The sequence below is a fragment of the Salmo salar genome, chromosome 28, assembly GCF_965601325.2.
Source record: "Salmo salar chromosome 28, fSalSal1, whole genome shotgun sequence".
Taxonomy (NCBI): domain Eukaryota; kingdom Metazoa; phylum Chordata; class Actinopteri; order Salmoniformes; family Salmonidae; genus Salmo; species Salmo salar.
The window spans coordinates 29,648,077-29,663,561 of record NC_138318.1 but is presented as its reverse complement, the minus strand read 5'-3'; the positions used below and the strand labels follow the sequence as shown (position 1 = coordinate 29,663,561).

Sequence of the window (15,485 nt, the reverse complement as noted above, 5' to 3'; positions counted from 1 at the left end):
TAGCCTAACAAAATCCATTACTGTACTTCAACACTGCACAGGCTACTGGTCCTGAGACACACAGCTTGGGGAGAGACCCTCCATACTTACTATTACCTGTCTCACACAGAAAGGCTGCAGTGTGGGATTCAGGATTCAGGCCAGATGTCTGTCTGTCCTTTTTAATCTCTCTGCCTAAAGGTCCATCTGCTACAAGCCCTCACAGGCATAATTTGATACCAATCATGAGCCCAGTAAATCACATTAAAAACATGACATTATAAACTTCACATTTAACAAAGCCTCAGTCTCAGCATTAAAAACAACAACAACACCACACAATCTGCATCTTCTTGGACTTTGGAACCAACATGCAAAAGAGAAGCTAGTCCATTTACAACAGCATTATAACACAACAGGATTTAGCTTTGGGAGGTTTTAAGATCCCCCTGTAAATGAGAAACTAGGGCAAGCTTCAACGCTCAGTCAGTAATTGAAATTCCCAATCTTCTGAACCCGGAAGAGGATTGGAGGGAAGCAAAGCAGGAAGACACATGATACTGACCCATGCAGCACATCAACGTCACCAGGTGAGCGCTGAACTCCCCCTCACTCCCCAGCAGTTGCCATATCTCCTTTGCCATTGTTAACTCCCGGGGACTCTGCAGAGAGTGTATCATGGTCCTGGCAGAGGGATGTGTGTGAGCTACCAGCGTTACTGAAGGAGCAGCAACAGACTCCTCCTGTCTGCCTCTAGGGCAGCCTGCAGTTACTCCACTTCTCGTCAAGCATCCAGAACGAGTTCTGTCAGGTTTTCCAAAGCAACTCAGTGGTTTTCTTATATGGTTAATGTTTACTCAAGGCCACAGCACAAATGCTTTTGAGGAACTAACTAATAAGGAACTTTCACTGGGGATGGGCCACATTCTGAAATTGCATTTTTGTCCGCCCCCCCCCAGTTGTATCATTGGAATGTGATACAAAACGAGGCAACGGTGAGCTTTAAGACCATGTGGATGTCTCCGAGTGGTCGGGTAGGCTGTTTGGAGTTTTTATCCGACTGGATATTTAACTAAAATATATACAAAAAGTTATGTCCCCCCCACTTCTAAAACCAAAGTTGCACCCTTGCTAATTATGCTCCTTAAGAAAAGGAGCAAAGGTATTTGTCTGCTTAGAAACAATTTTTTTCAGATGACACTTTAACCTGAAATGGGAAGGGGCATCATTTTGGAGAATACTATTGCAGTAGAACATAGGAATAGATATAACAATTAAAGATTCAATATGCAAAAATTGCTCCATAATTTCCTTGTTCCTAAAATTCTAATAGTTTGCCTAATTTCCGTTTATCTGACAAAAAAAAGCAGTCATTGTGTAGATAATCCCTGTACCATCTAAACCACTGTGAAATATATTTTCCATAACCAAACATATTGTATTTTCAACTGTTGAAAGGCGGTGTACAAAATCTAAAGTATATATGCAGTACAAAACTTAAGAATGAGAAGCATAGAAATAAGGCACATAGAACATATCTACCACTTCTTAGACTTTCTTTCAATGAGAATGACAAATCTATAACTCATATTTCTATATGAATTTGGTCAGGTCGCCCAAAAAGTTACATATTGCAGCTTTAAATGTCTTATGGGTATTTATCTGATGGATTAATTAGATTACATCTACTAGGCAATTAGGGCTCCCGAGTGGCGCAGCGGTCTAAGGCACTGCATCTCAGTGCAAGAGGCGTCACTGCAGTCCCTGGTTTGAATCCAGGCTGCATCACACCTGGCCGTGAATGGGAGTCCCATAGGGCTGCACACAATTGGCCCGGGTTTGGCCGGGGTAGGGCGTCATTGTAAATAAGAATTTGTTCTTAACTGACTTGCCTAGTTAAATAAAGGTTAAATTTAAAAATAAATACAAATTCAAGTTTATGTGGTGTCTTTAGGCAGAGAGCAGTTAACTAATAATGTAATATAATCAACAAATTGATTTATCTTGTGCAATAAGATTAAATAATGTCCAACAGACTACAAACATGTTCAAATGAAGAAAAAAAATCACTCTAGTACAGCTGCCAAGACTATTTCTGTCAGCAGAAAGACAAAATCTGGACAAAAACTCCATTCATCAAAACAATCAAACTGCCAAAAACAGCAGGTCAAAATGTCTTGTTGTCATCACAATATCTCTGTGCTGAAGAGAACAACATGGGTTATGAACTATTTTCCGTCTCACTCTGAGGTCAGTCAATTAACTAGACAATCACAATCATTTTAGACAGATCCTCGACAAATCAACATTTCTCTGCAATCAGTGGCATGTCCCAGCAGGGGTTCTAAAAAGATGAGACAGTATGTTCTATGTCAGAAGTGACACATTTGTGAGGCTGATGTCCTTGAATTTGCAAGGCAAGACTATTTGAATGAAGGGAAAGGGGGATACCTAGTCAGTTGTATAACTGAATGCCTTCAACTGAAATGTGTCTTCCGCATTTAACCCAACCCCTTTGAATCAGAGAAGTCTGAATACAAATTATTAGTCTGCATTTCCACACATATAGCACATCCTACAGTGCACCGCCCACAACAATGTCAATTACTGTTTCATCAAAAACATTTAGCACACTCACTTGCGCTCGTTGGGCAAAAACCACAACACCAACTGAAATCAAAACAACCACACCCTTTACTTAGGGCTGCATAAAATATGACACCAAAATTACCATACAAAACACTGTCAATGGCATGAGGTGATCATACACTGGTCAGTTCAGAGGCAAAAACCGATGGGTGATTATTCATATAGGCCTTTCCTTATTACAGAGGTTTCTCAATGGTGCTGCCACTGTCAGTGGGTCTCAGAGGACATTTCCATGTGGTTCATCTATAAATATTATGTGTGTAAAGCTACAGAGGTTTCACTACCGGGCTGGGAGTCTAGGACTGGGAATTGCTCCACATGTTAGCGGACAGAACACAGAACCTATGGGAGAATTAAGGCTGTCCCCGACTAAAACATATCTTGGTCGACAGAGAGTCGTCCTGTTCTTTCGACCAATTCGTCTAAATGTTTACATTTATTTTTCCATATATAGACAGACACAGCCTACGTGTTTGAATAAAATCAACTACATACAGAACCAGTCAAAAGTTTGGACACACTTACTCATTCAAGGGTTTATCCATTGCTGGTAAAACTAATGAGCCTTACTTGAGCCCTTCTCCACGACATTGAAGTTGATCCAGCTGGTCAACTGCAAGTTCCAACACAAGCACACACTGCAGGACCGGCAGACCAAAATACTCATTAGCACACATGGTCTGGATCCCCCTACAAAACAAGGGTGTGTCGAATCCAGGCCCTCTCTTGGTTTTCATGCTTAACTGTTGATGTTTGGAAGTGCTACAGTCCATCCAGGGCCATGGGAATGTGTTAAATGTGTTACCTTACAGCTCTTGCCCTCTGACTTGACTGGGTTGATGTTTGTGAATGTCCATCTTTACAGAACGTGTTATGGGAGTGATGGGTGCTGCTTCAACATATACAAACGATCTCCATTGGAGCAGTTTGTGTGTTGACCCTTGTATCTTATCATGCACCTCATCATTCTCCCCACCACCTTACACACAGCTTTAGCCAGAAACTCAGTCACAACACTATCATCACAACACAAAACTATCATCACAACACTATCATCAAGTTGCTTGTTGGTAAATATCCTTTGCTATTTATTTTACATTCTTAGATGTGATATGTTTTATGACTGCTGCAAGATGAATTGCCTCTCTGAGAACATTAAAAGTTTTCTGAATCTGAATTCTGAATCTGAATCTGAATTCTGAATCTAAATCTGAATGTGCTGATTCAGGTAGTTCTTTAATTGTAACTAGAATTGAGTTCTGGTCAGCCATGCGCCACTTCAAACTGAACAGATTATTCTCCTTGAACATAACATGTTTTCCTCTGACTGTTATTCCTCTGATCAGAAGCTTTGCCCTTGCTTCCTTACTGAGAAGATATATAATGTCAGGGTGCACATACTCTCTGTACTGACCTCAAGTGGTTTGGATGAATTTCCTGTATGAGACTGTGGTAGAGCTCCTCCTCCTTAATGGGGTTGGCTATGACCTCCTCCTTAATGGGGTTGGCTATGACCTCCTCCTTAATGGGGTTGGCTATGACCTCCTCCTTTGTCAAGATTTCTCTCTCCATGATAAAAATAGGTAAAACAATCTTCTTTTGGGCATTTCGTCCCACAACCTTACTCCAGGTCTCATTTTCATTGACATTAGTTTTTTCATCGCTAGAAATATCCACAAATACAGCCGCCATTTTAATTGTAGTGTTAATGTTTAAAGTAATTTGTTTAACATTGAAATGCATCAACAAGACTATTCAGCATTATACAGTGAATTGAGGCTGTTCTGAGGGCAAAAGGGGTGGGTGCAACTCAATATTAGGAAGGTGTCCTTAATGCTTTGCACAATCAGTGTATATATATTATATATATATATATATATATAATTTTTTTTACATTTTTTATTCCGGACTCTGACATTGCTTGTTCTGACATTGCTCATTCTGATATTTCTTAATTATTTTATATTTTTTTACTTTTTGTTTAAGGTTTTGTTAGAAATTACTGCAGTGTTGGAGCTACAAACATTTCACTTAACTTGCGCTAAAATCTGCAAATCTGTGTGCGTGACAAATAAACTTTGACTGGAACTGCACATGAGAAAGGACAAAATATCCATCCCACCTCTACCCTTTCATTTGAACACACCCTGGGAACAAAACTGGTTGCAATGACATCATTGGGAGTGCTGATCAGTTTTGCATTTTAGATATAATGAAAAAGATGACATGGATGGGGGGGTGACCTGATTCTAGACTCGGAGACGCTTGATACATACTGTCTGGGAATATGAAACAATGAAATCAAGGTGATCTGTGGGTTATGCAAAATTCCCTGTACTTTAGTATAAAACGCAATGACATAAGAACGCCAATGCTCAGCATTGATGCTTTTGAAAGGTCAGAACGGTTGACAGTCATTGAACATATCAAACAGCTTTCCTCCCAATATCTGTTTAAATGCCACAGTGTGTCCCTGTTAAACAAATCTGACTGTGTTTAAAATCCACCTCAGCCATGGTAGTGTTGCAGACACTTTCATCTGCAGCAAGACTGCAGTGCTGCTATATCACTCCTTCTCTCTCTCTGTACTCTACATATATCTCCTGTTCCCTCTCTCTCCATAACTGTTAAGTAAATCACAACTGCCACTGGGTAGAGCAGAGATTGGCCTTCAGGACATTGCAATTTGTGATCCCAGTGGCCTTACTGCTTACTGCATAATACATGAGCATAATACATGAGCAGACTTGAGACTCATTAATACAAATGGGGTCTTCAGGGTGTGTCCAAGGCAACACCCTTCCCAGCTCAACAACACCCTTCCTTGTTCAAGGCCCAGAGACAGGATGAATTTGCTGTATCATTGACCACCAAGGCTCATTAAGGGCTCTAAAAGTGTGACTATTTTACTTGCATATGCGCCCAAATATTTTGCTGTGCGACCTGGAATTTGAATTTAGGAGCACCAGTGCACCTAGAAAAATGAAGGATTCTAGCTTTAATACATCACATATTTTTCATTGTGCTCCTAAATTTATTTGTGTGAGCTTACATTTTTCAATTTAGGCGCACACGTGCTCCTCATAAAAAAGGTCAGTGTAGAGCCCAAGTTTGAAATCCATAACATCAAATGACCATGAGGAGCAGTTTATTAAAACGTATAAAAAATACATCTGTATTGTACTCACATGACATCATGAGTGGAAATTGCACACAGAGACTGTAGTACTGAGGGGATACAGTAGTAGCTGGTTGGATACAGTACCACTGAGTCTGTGGAAAGTGTGTACTTCTCTTAGGTAAAGAGCATGGCAATCTAAAGAGAATAGTGCCCTCTTGAGGAACATAGTTCTACACTCAAATCACTTCTTAATCTTACTTCAATCCTCTAAAATAGTGAAAATGAACTTCATAAAAACACACCAAACTATAATATTACTTACCAAAATGTGTGATAAGGTATATTATATAAATAGAGAGAGAGTAATCAGAGTCTACTTATACCACCACATTAAATGTCAGGTCTGGAGCTTGTAATTACCAGTCCTAGTTTACAGCTGAACACTCCATTAAAGTCAGAGGTAATAGTTTCAGTCCCATCTGATCTACACAGGCCTGCTTCCTACCATGACAATAAACATGATGTCAGGTAAAACATTATGCTATAAAAATAAACAGAGTCGCACACTATATATAAATTCCCAGTCGTTTATTTGGTCATTTACCAACGTTTCGGCATCCCTTCAGGGGAATGTCATCATGCTTGAACTAGGTTATGTAGACAAACAGCGCAATTAGTGCAACCAATGACAATAGTGTGTCATAATTATTAAGTTAATTAGAATGAATTGAGTGAAACTTAAAAAATAAAAACAAAAGTGTATAGCATATTGAATATATTAGGCTATTGTTATCTTATGGAAACATAATTAAATATTGGACATAATATTATCATCAACATACATTATTGTTTCATTCAAATTCACATATTTAATTGTTTCGTATTTAATTTCATATTTGTCACGTTATCTTTTGGTTCAACCATAATGCTGCTAAAGCCACTTTCTACCATTCTAAATTCCAAGCATCTGCCTCTAACCCTAGGAAGCTCTTTGCCACCTTTTCCTCCCTCCTGAATCCCCCCCCCCCTCCCTCTCTGCGGATGACTTCGTCAACCATTTTGAAAAGAAGGTTGACGACATCCGATCCTCGTTTGTTAAGCCAAACGACACCGCTGGTCCTGCTCACATTGGCCTACCCTATGCTTTGACCTCTTTCTCCCCTCTCTCTCCAGATGAAATCTTGCGACTTGTGAAGGCCGGCTGCCTAACAACCTGCCCGCTTGACCCTATCCCCTCCTCTCTTCTCCAGACCATTTCCGGAGACCTTCTCCCTTACCTCACCTCGCTCATCAACTCATCCTTGACCGCTGGCTACGTCCCTTCCGTCTTCAAGAGAGCGAGAGTTGCACCCCTTCTCAAAAAACCTACACACGATCCCTCCGATGTCAACAACTACAGACCAGTATCCCTTCTTTCTTTTCTCTCCAAAACTCTTGAGCGTGCCGTCCTTGGCCAGCTCTCTTGCTATCTCTCTCAGAATTACCTTCTTGATCCAAATCAGTCAGGTTTCAAGACTGGTCATTCAACTGAGACTGCTCTTCTCTGTGTCACGGAGGCTCTCCGCACTGCTAAAGCTAACTCTCTCTCCTCTGCTCTCATCCTTCTAGACCTATTTGCTGCCTTTGATACTGTGAACCATCAGATCCTCCTCTCCCCCCTCTCCGAGTTGGGCATCTCCGGCGCGGCTCACTCTTGGATTGCGTCCTACCTGATAGGTCGCTCCTACCAGGTGGCGTGGCGAGAATCTGTCTCCGCACCACGTGCTCTCACCACTGGTGTCCCCCAGGGCTCAGTTCTAGGCCCTCGCCTATTCTCGCTATACACCAAGTCACTTGGCTCTGTCATATCCTCACATGGTCTCTCCTATCATTGCTACGCAGACGACACACAATTAATCTTCTCCTTTCTCCCTTCTGATAACCAGGTGGCAAATCGCATCTCTGCATGTCTGGCAGACATATCAGTGTGGATGACGGATCACCACCTCAAGCTGAACCTCGGCAAGACGGAGCTGCTCTTCCTCCCGGGGAAGGACTGCCCGTTCCATGATCTCGCCATCACAGTTGACAACTCCATTGTGTCCTCCTCCCAGAGTGCTAAGAGCCTTGGCGTGACCCTGGACAACACCCTGTCGTTCTCCGCTAACATCAAGGCGGTGACCCGATCCTGTAGGTTCATGCTCTACAACATTCGCAGAGTACGACCCTGCCTTACACAGGAAGCGGCGCAGGTCCTAATCCAGGCACTTGTCATCTCCTGTCTGGATTACTGCAACTCGCTGTTGGCTGGGCTCCCTGCCTGTGCCATTAAACCCCTACAACTCATCCAGAACGCCGCAGCCCGTCTGGTGTTCAACCTTCCCAAGTTCTCTCACGTCACCCTGCTCCTCCGCACACTCCACTGGCTTCCAGTTGAAGCTCGCATCTGCTACAAGACCATGGTGCTTGCCTACAGAGCTGTGAGGGGAACGGCACCTCCGTACCTTCAGGCTCTGATCAGTCCCTACACCCAAACAAGGGCACTGCGTTCATCCACCTCTGGCCTGCTGGGCCCCCTACCTCTGCGGAAGCACAGTTCCCGCTCAGCCCAGTCAAAACTGTTCGCTGCTCTGGCACCCCAATGGTGGAACAAGCTCCCTCACGACGCCAGGACAGCGGAGTCAATCACCACCTTCCGGAGACACCTGAAACCCCACCTCTTTAAGGAATACCTGGGATAGGATAAAGTAATTTTTCTAACCCCCCCCCCCAAAAAAAAGATATAGATGTACTATTGTAAAGTGGTAGTTCCACTGGATATCATAAGGTGAATGCACCAATTTGTAAGTCGCTTTGGAAAAGAGCGTCTGCTAAATGACGTAAATGTAAAATAATAAGCATCATCAACAGGGGGAACATATTAGGTGTACGCTAATAAGCCGTAGAAAGAATATATCAATTTATAAGAGTTGTTCATAAAAGAGAGAACTGTTCATAAGGGCCATGAGATCAAAGTCAATATTCAGACCACTAGGGGTCAATGTTTTTAGATAAGATATCCAGTAAGCCTCCCTTTGTAGATAAAGGGCCTCATTACTAAAATCTCGAAGTATCCCTTTAACCAGGAAAGTCCCATTGAAATTGACATGTGAGCCCTGGCAATTCCTCTTTATATAGAACCAGTCAAAGGTTTGGACACACCTACTCATTCAAGGGTTTATCCATTGCTGGTAAAACGAATGAGCCTTACTTGAGCCCTTCTCCACGACATTGAAGTTGATCCAGCTGGTCAACTGCAAGTTCCAACACAAGCACACACTGCAGGACCGGCAGACCAAAATACTCACTGGCACACATGGTCTGGATCCCCCTACAAAACAAGGGTGTGTCGAATCCAGGCCCTCTCTTGGTTTTTCATGCTTAACTGTTGATGTTTGGAAGTGCTACAGTCCATCCAGGGCCATGGGAATGTGTTAAATGACTTGACTGGGTTGATGTTTGTAGTATCACAAGTCTACATGAATCTGTTACACTTTCTCTGTTGCCAGGTTCCACTTGGAAGGTTACTCTTTGGAGTCTAAAGCCAAAGGAGAGGAGTAGCTTTAAACCGGTGAACCATTGGAACATCATGTGAGGTGACAAAATGCCAGACGGGAATTTGAAGAATAACATTGCAATAACTGCACGTGTCATTGGTCATTTAAGCAATAAGGCCAGAGGAGGTTTGGTATATTGGCCATATATCACAAACCCCCCGGAGTGCCTTATTACTATTATAAACTGTTTATCAACATAATTAGAGAAGTAAAAATAACTGTTTTGTCATACCCGTGGTATACGGTCTGATATACCACGGCTGTCAGCCAATCAGCATTCAATACCACAACCCTATTATTTTAACTTCTCTAATTACGTTGGTAACCAGTTTATAATAGCAAGAAGGCACCTCTGGGGTTTGTGGTATATGGAAAATATACCACGGCTAAGGGTTGTATCCAGGCACACCGCATTGCGTCATACATAAGAACAGCCCTTAGCCCCTGCCAGTGGCAATGTGGCTATTGGAAGTTAATAGTTGTATCCCACTGGAGAAAATCACTTACTGCTTGAGGAATAAGTTAAAGACATTTTACAGAATTTGGCAACCTTTTATTGACTATATGGAGAATCTCCCCCCACACCACATTGATTGAATCTCTATATAATTCTTATATAATGTTTCACACGTAATGTATAATATGTAGCTTACAGCAGGTGACCATATGAATCAATGTCTCATTATTATTATTATTAATATTTATTTTATTATGATTTATGTATCATGTATGTTTTTTATGTATTATGTTTGCCCGTATATATAATTTTTATTTTTTATTACGCTCGTCTGTTACCGTCACTTTGTCCTTTGTTGTCTAACATATTTTCACTTTTGTTTTGAATGTTCTTAATTGGAAAATGCAAAAAGAAAATATTCAAAAAAAAACAACAAAAAAAAAAGAACAGCCCTTACCCGTGGGATATTGGCCATATACCACACCTCCTCGAGCCTTATTGCTTAATTATACCATTGATCTGTAGGGTGCTGTCTTTCGCATGGGACGTTAAATGAGTGTCCCGACTCTCTGTGGTCACTAAAGATCCCATGGCACTTATTGTAAGAGTAGGGGTGTTAACTCTGGTGTCCTGGCTAAATTCCCAATCTGGCCCATTCCATCTTGGCCACCTAATCATCCTCAGCTTCTAATTAGTTCATTCATCCTCTCTCCTCTCCCCTGAAAAAAAGAATGTGTTCTCAGTCAACTTACCAGGTAAAATAAGGGTCAAATAAAAAAAGAATGTACGTTTTAATATGATCTTATACCTCAGTGTTTATTCTTTAACAACGGTGATACAAAACTTTGTGAACTTTAGAATGGCTCACAAACAAATCCCAGCTTGTCCAGCATTGCATCATGCCAGGGATAAAGTACTTCAGATAAGAGAAGCTGATCATTATGACTGACTGACATAACTAAAGGACTGTGACCTTTCAACTGGTTTCACTTACAACTACTTTCATGACATAATATCCCACCATTTCATCTTATGCCAACATGTTTACTTCAACTCTCTCAAGTAACGTGTGTTTTAGTTGTTTGGTATCTCCGCTTTGCTTTTTGTAGTGTATTGATGTGTATTGATGTGTATATGTTTGTGTATATTTTTGTAATTACAGGGCTCATCTGTAAAAGGCCCTTGGTATCAGCATAACTCCCTGTCAAAATAAAGGTTAAATAAATAAAGAACAGTTTCACGTCAGTCCTCCATGCAGACCATGTTAATGTTGAGTAGGAAGTAAACACTTTGAATCACTGTGAAACGAGGAGGTACTACCTGAATTTGTCCAATACGATTATACTGACTTTCATTTTCCGTTGCACAATGTTTTGCTCTGGTGTGTGTGATCTACTGAGTATGACCCTGGTCAGACATCCAGCAGCCTGGTAAAACGTGGACAGCCGTTGATCCGGTGGGAATGTTGGTGTGACTTGTGGAGAAGAAGTGTATAGGCACGGCTATAAATAGCGACTGCAGTTAAACCACGTCATGTGTGCCCTACTATCTGTGCCATTTCATTAACATCCTTTCTTACCTCACAGCAGCATAGCTCAGGGGGTTTCATTTCAAGCTGGGGTCTGCAATTACTTTTTTTATAAGAAATGTTTTGGGGAATTTTTATGTGAAAAATAATGATTTTGTATGAATATCGCTAGCTAAAACAGAATACAATAGTGGATAAAAAATGTATGTCTCTCCGTCCTGTGACGACCCTCTCACTCTGTCTGCCGTATTCTTTCTCTTTGCTCTTGTTTTCCATATTAGGATGTCGGCGGGCGGAGTTGGGAGGGTCGTCAGCGACATGGGACACACCTGGGCGTGTCCCATGTGTCCCGGGATAAATACACCTCTTCCCCATTCATTAGGAGACTCTCTTCATGCAGACACACTTCTAGATTTTGGTTGTGGCATTTTCGTGGCCGTTTGTTTGCTTTGGCACCTTTCAACACCCCTCATTATCACATTTATGCACGCAACCACTCACTTACACTACTGATTACACACACCATTGTTCATTGTATTTAGTTTACTTCAGTTAATAAATATATTTTGTTATTCCTTATCTCCACATTGTCTACCTTTTTGTTAAGAATTTCGAGCCGGTTCGTGACAGTCCAGTATGAAGAAAGTTAGAGGTAGTTTCACGAGCCAATGTTGCATTAGCACAATAACTGGACGTCTACAGGAACAGTTAGCATGCTAGCTGTCTGGTGTAGTAGATTTGAACTATCCCTTTATTATGAATGAAATTAAAGTCATTGGAGCTAATTACAGTTTTTTTCTATATTGAAAATTCTTAGGCGGGCCGTCTAAGGGATGTTTTTCGGGATGGAAAAACAGTTTCAGTGTCAACTTAAATGACCAAAACCAGACAGAAAGCATGCATATTGAACTATATATATTTTTATATAATACCATCTTTGAGAACTAACAATCAAATAAAAGCTAGAAATGGAGAATTGAAAATTCCCAAAACCGGGCATTCAGGGTACATACATGCCCATTGATTTTGTTAGAATGTTTGAGCAGAGGAACACAGAATTAGCCATAGCAAAATGCAGAGAATTGCAGGACATTTGCTTTAAAACAACTCAATTGTCTCTCAGCTCCAGGCTGAGTAGAATTGCTGGAAATTAGCTTCAAAACTACAACATGTTCTGTCAGCTAAAAAATGAGTAGAATTGGAGAAAATGTGCTTTACAATAGCACCATTTTCTCTTCGCATTCTGAAAGCCATTTCTGTCGTCTACAGAACATCAAACTATAGTGTACAGTATGTGGCCGTGTAAATGATGTAACAGGTTTAACCTACTCAAAGTCCCTCTCTTCTGTCGCTCATACTGACTTCTGACTACATGGCAGGAGAAGCCATCAAAAGTCACATGACACGTGCCCAGAGCAGTATTTATAAACACACAAAAAGTCCCACAGACCAGACAGTTTATACTGAGAGAGTTAAAATAGCAGCAGCACTGCTTTCAATGACACGAGCCCCCGTTTTACTCTGGCCCCCGTTTTGCTCTGGCCCCCGTTTTGCTCTGGCGTGTTCGGTGGGACAGTTGGTATGACTTGAAGAAGTGTATAGGCATGGCTATAAATAGCGAATACAGTTAAACCATTGTGCCCTACTATCTGTGCCATTTCAATAACATCCTTTCTTACCTCACAGCAGCATAGCTCAGGGGTTTTCAAGCTGGGGTCCACGATGACTTCATGTGAAAAATATATATATATTTTTAATATCGCTAGCTAAAACAGAATACAATAGTGGATACAATTTGTATGTCTCTGCATCCAGTATGAAGACAGTTAGAGATTGCTCTTCTGTCACTCATTCTGACTTCTGACTACATGGCAGGAGAAGCCATCAAAAGTCACATGACACGTGTCCAGAGCAGTATTTATAAAGACACAAAAAGTCCCACAGACCAGACAGTTTATTCTGTGGGAGTGGAAATAGCAGGAGCACTGATTTCAATGACACGAGCCCCAAAGAAAGTGGTGGGAAAAACAAGTCAAGTAGACACTACCATGGCACTAAACATTGTCCTTTCCCTCCTGTCTCTGGCCTCCCATTCACACACAGGTTGACGTAAAGAAATGGGCAATGTCAAAGGGGCCTTTCACTGATAAGCTAATGTATATGCCTGGTACTGCTGCCACCTTTTGGCAGACACTTCAGTCAGGAAACCTAAAATAAAGTAAAGGTCAGTACAGAAACAGGCACATTTTCTCATTCACAGTAGCAAAGCACAGCCCAGCACAGCCCAGTACAATACCAGAACCATATAACTTCCTATCAGTGTAGAAGACACTAACAATACCACCACCCTATAACTTCCTAACAGTGTACTAGACACTACCAATACCACAACCCTATAACTTCCTATCAGTGTAGAAGACACTACCAATACCACAACCCTATAACTTCCTATCAGTGTAGTAGACACTAACAATACCACAACCCTATAACTTCCTATCAGTGTAGTAGACACTAACAATACCACAACCCTATAACTTCCTATCAGTGTAGTAGACACTAACAATACCACAACCCTATAACTTCCTATCAGTGTAGTAGACACTAACAATACCACCACCCTATAACTTCCTATCAGTGTAGTAGACACTAACAATACCACCACCCTATAACTTCCTATCAGTGTAGTAGACACTAACAATACCACAACCCTATAACTTCCTATCAGTGTAGTAGACACTAACAATACCACAACCCTATAACTTCCTAACAGTGTAGTAGACACTAACAATACCACAACCCTATAACTTCCTATCAGTGTAGTAGACACTAACAATACCACAACCCTATAACTTCCTATCAGTGTAGTAGACACTAACAATACCACAACCCTATAACTTCCTATCAGTGTAGTAGACACTAACAATACCACAACCCTATAACTTCCTAACAGTGTAGTAGACACTAACAATACCACAACCCTATAACTTCCTATCAGTGTAGTAGACACTAACAATACCACAGCCCTATAACTTCCTAACAGTGTAGTAGACACTAACAATACCACAACCCTATAACTTCCTATCAGTGTAGTAGACACTAACAATACCACAACCCTATAACTTCCTATCAGTGTACTAGACACTAACAATACCACAACCCTATAACTTCCTAACAGTGTAGTAGACACTAACAATACCACAACCCTATAACTTCCTATCAGTGTAGTAGACACTAACAATACCACAACCCTATAACTTCCTATCAGTGTAGTAGACACTAACAATACCACAGCCCTATAACTTCCTAACAGTGTAGTAGATACTAACAATACCACAACCCTATAACTTCCTATCAGTGTAGTAGACACTAACAATACCACAACCCTATAACTTCCTATCAGTGTAGTAGACACTAACAATACCACAGCCCTCTCTCTTCCTCTCTCTCTCTCTCCCTCCCCGCCTCCCTCCCTCCCTCCCTCTCTCTCTCTCAGAGGTCCCCACAGAGACCTCGTCAGCAGATCCTGTGATACATCTCCCTGTCAGAGCCGGTTCACTGATTAGAGAGGAGGTCGTGTGTGGAGGAGGATATACAGTATGAAACATGTCTGCTTGTCATTTCCCAAGTCCTCCTGCTTGCCAACAGACTTCACCTCAGCTCCTACACTGAGATGTCATATTAGGCAGCCTGTCATGATTCTGCTGATAACCCAAGACAGTCTGATCAAAGCATTACATAATGGCTATTAGGGGCAACTGAGAAGAGGAGGGAAATCCTGCCTGATGATAATACAGGGTTTAATACATATAGGATGAAATAGCTAAGGTATCAGCTATCCTTAGATAATGTTCTCTCCCCCTAAATATGCTTGAAAGAAAGCTCTTCACCAATATGGCAGTCGAGAACCTGGGTGACAAGCTGCAACCGTCATCGACTGAAGGTGAGGCTGGTACAGCGCCCTTAGACATGATGAATTATGATTTATGACCTGATGAGCCATTCAACAAAGTCAAGGAGAGGTGACTCAATCTGGAACGAGTGCCTGCTTTAGAAAACACACACCTCACACGCACAGACAGACAGACAGACAGACAGACAGACAGACAGACAGACAGACAGACAGACAGACAGACAGACAGACAGACAGACAGACAGACAGACAGACAGACAGACAGA

General features: G+C 41.5%; 1 protein-coding gene across 22 annotated transcripts in view; it reads right to left on the bottom strand.

The window, feature by feature from the left end:
* The window catches only part of dst (dystonin), a 188,399-nt gene that overhangs the window by 136,393 nt on the left and 36,521 nt on the right, over window positions 1-15,485 (bottom strand). The window lies entirely within an intron of this gene.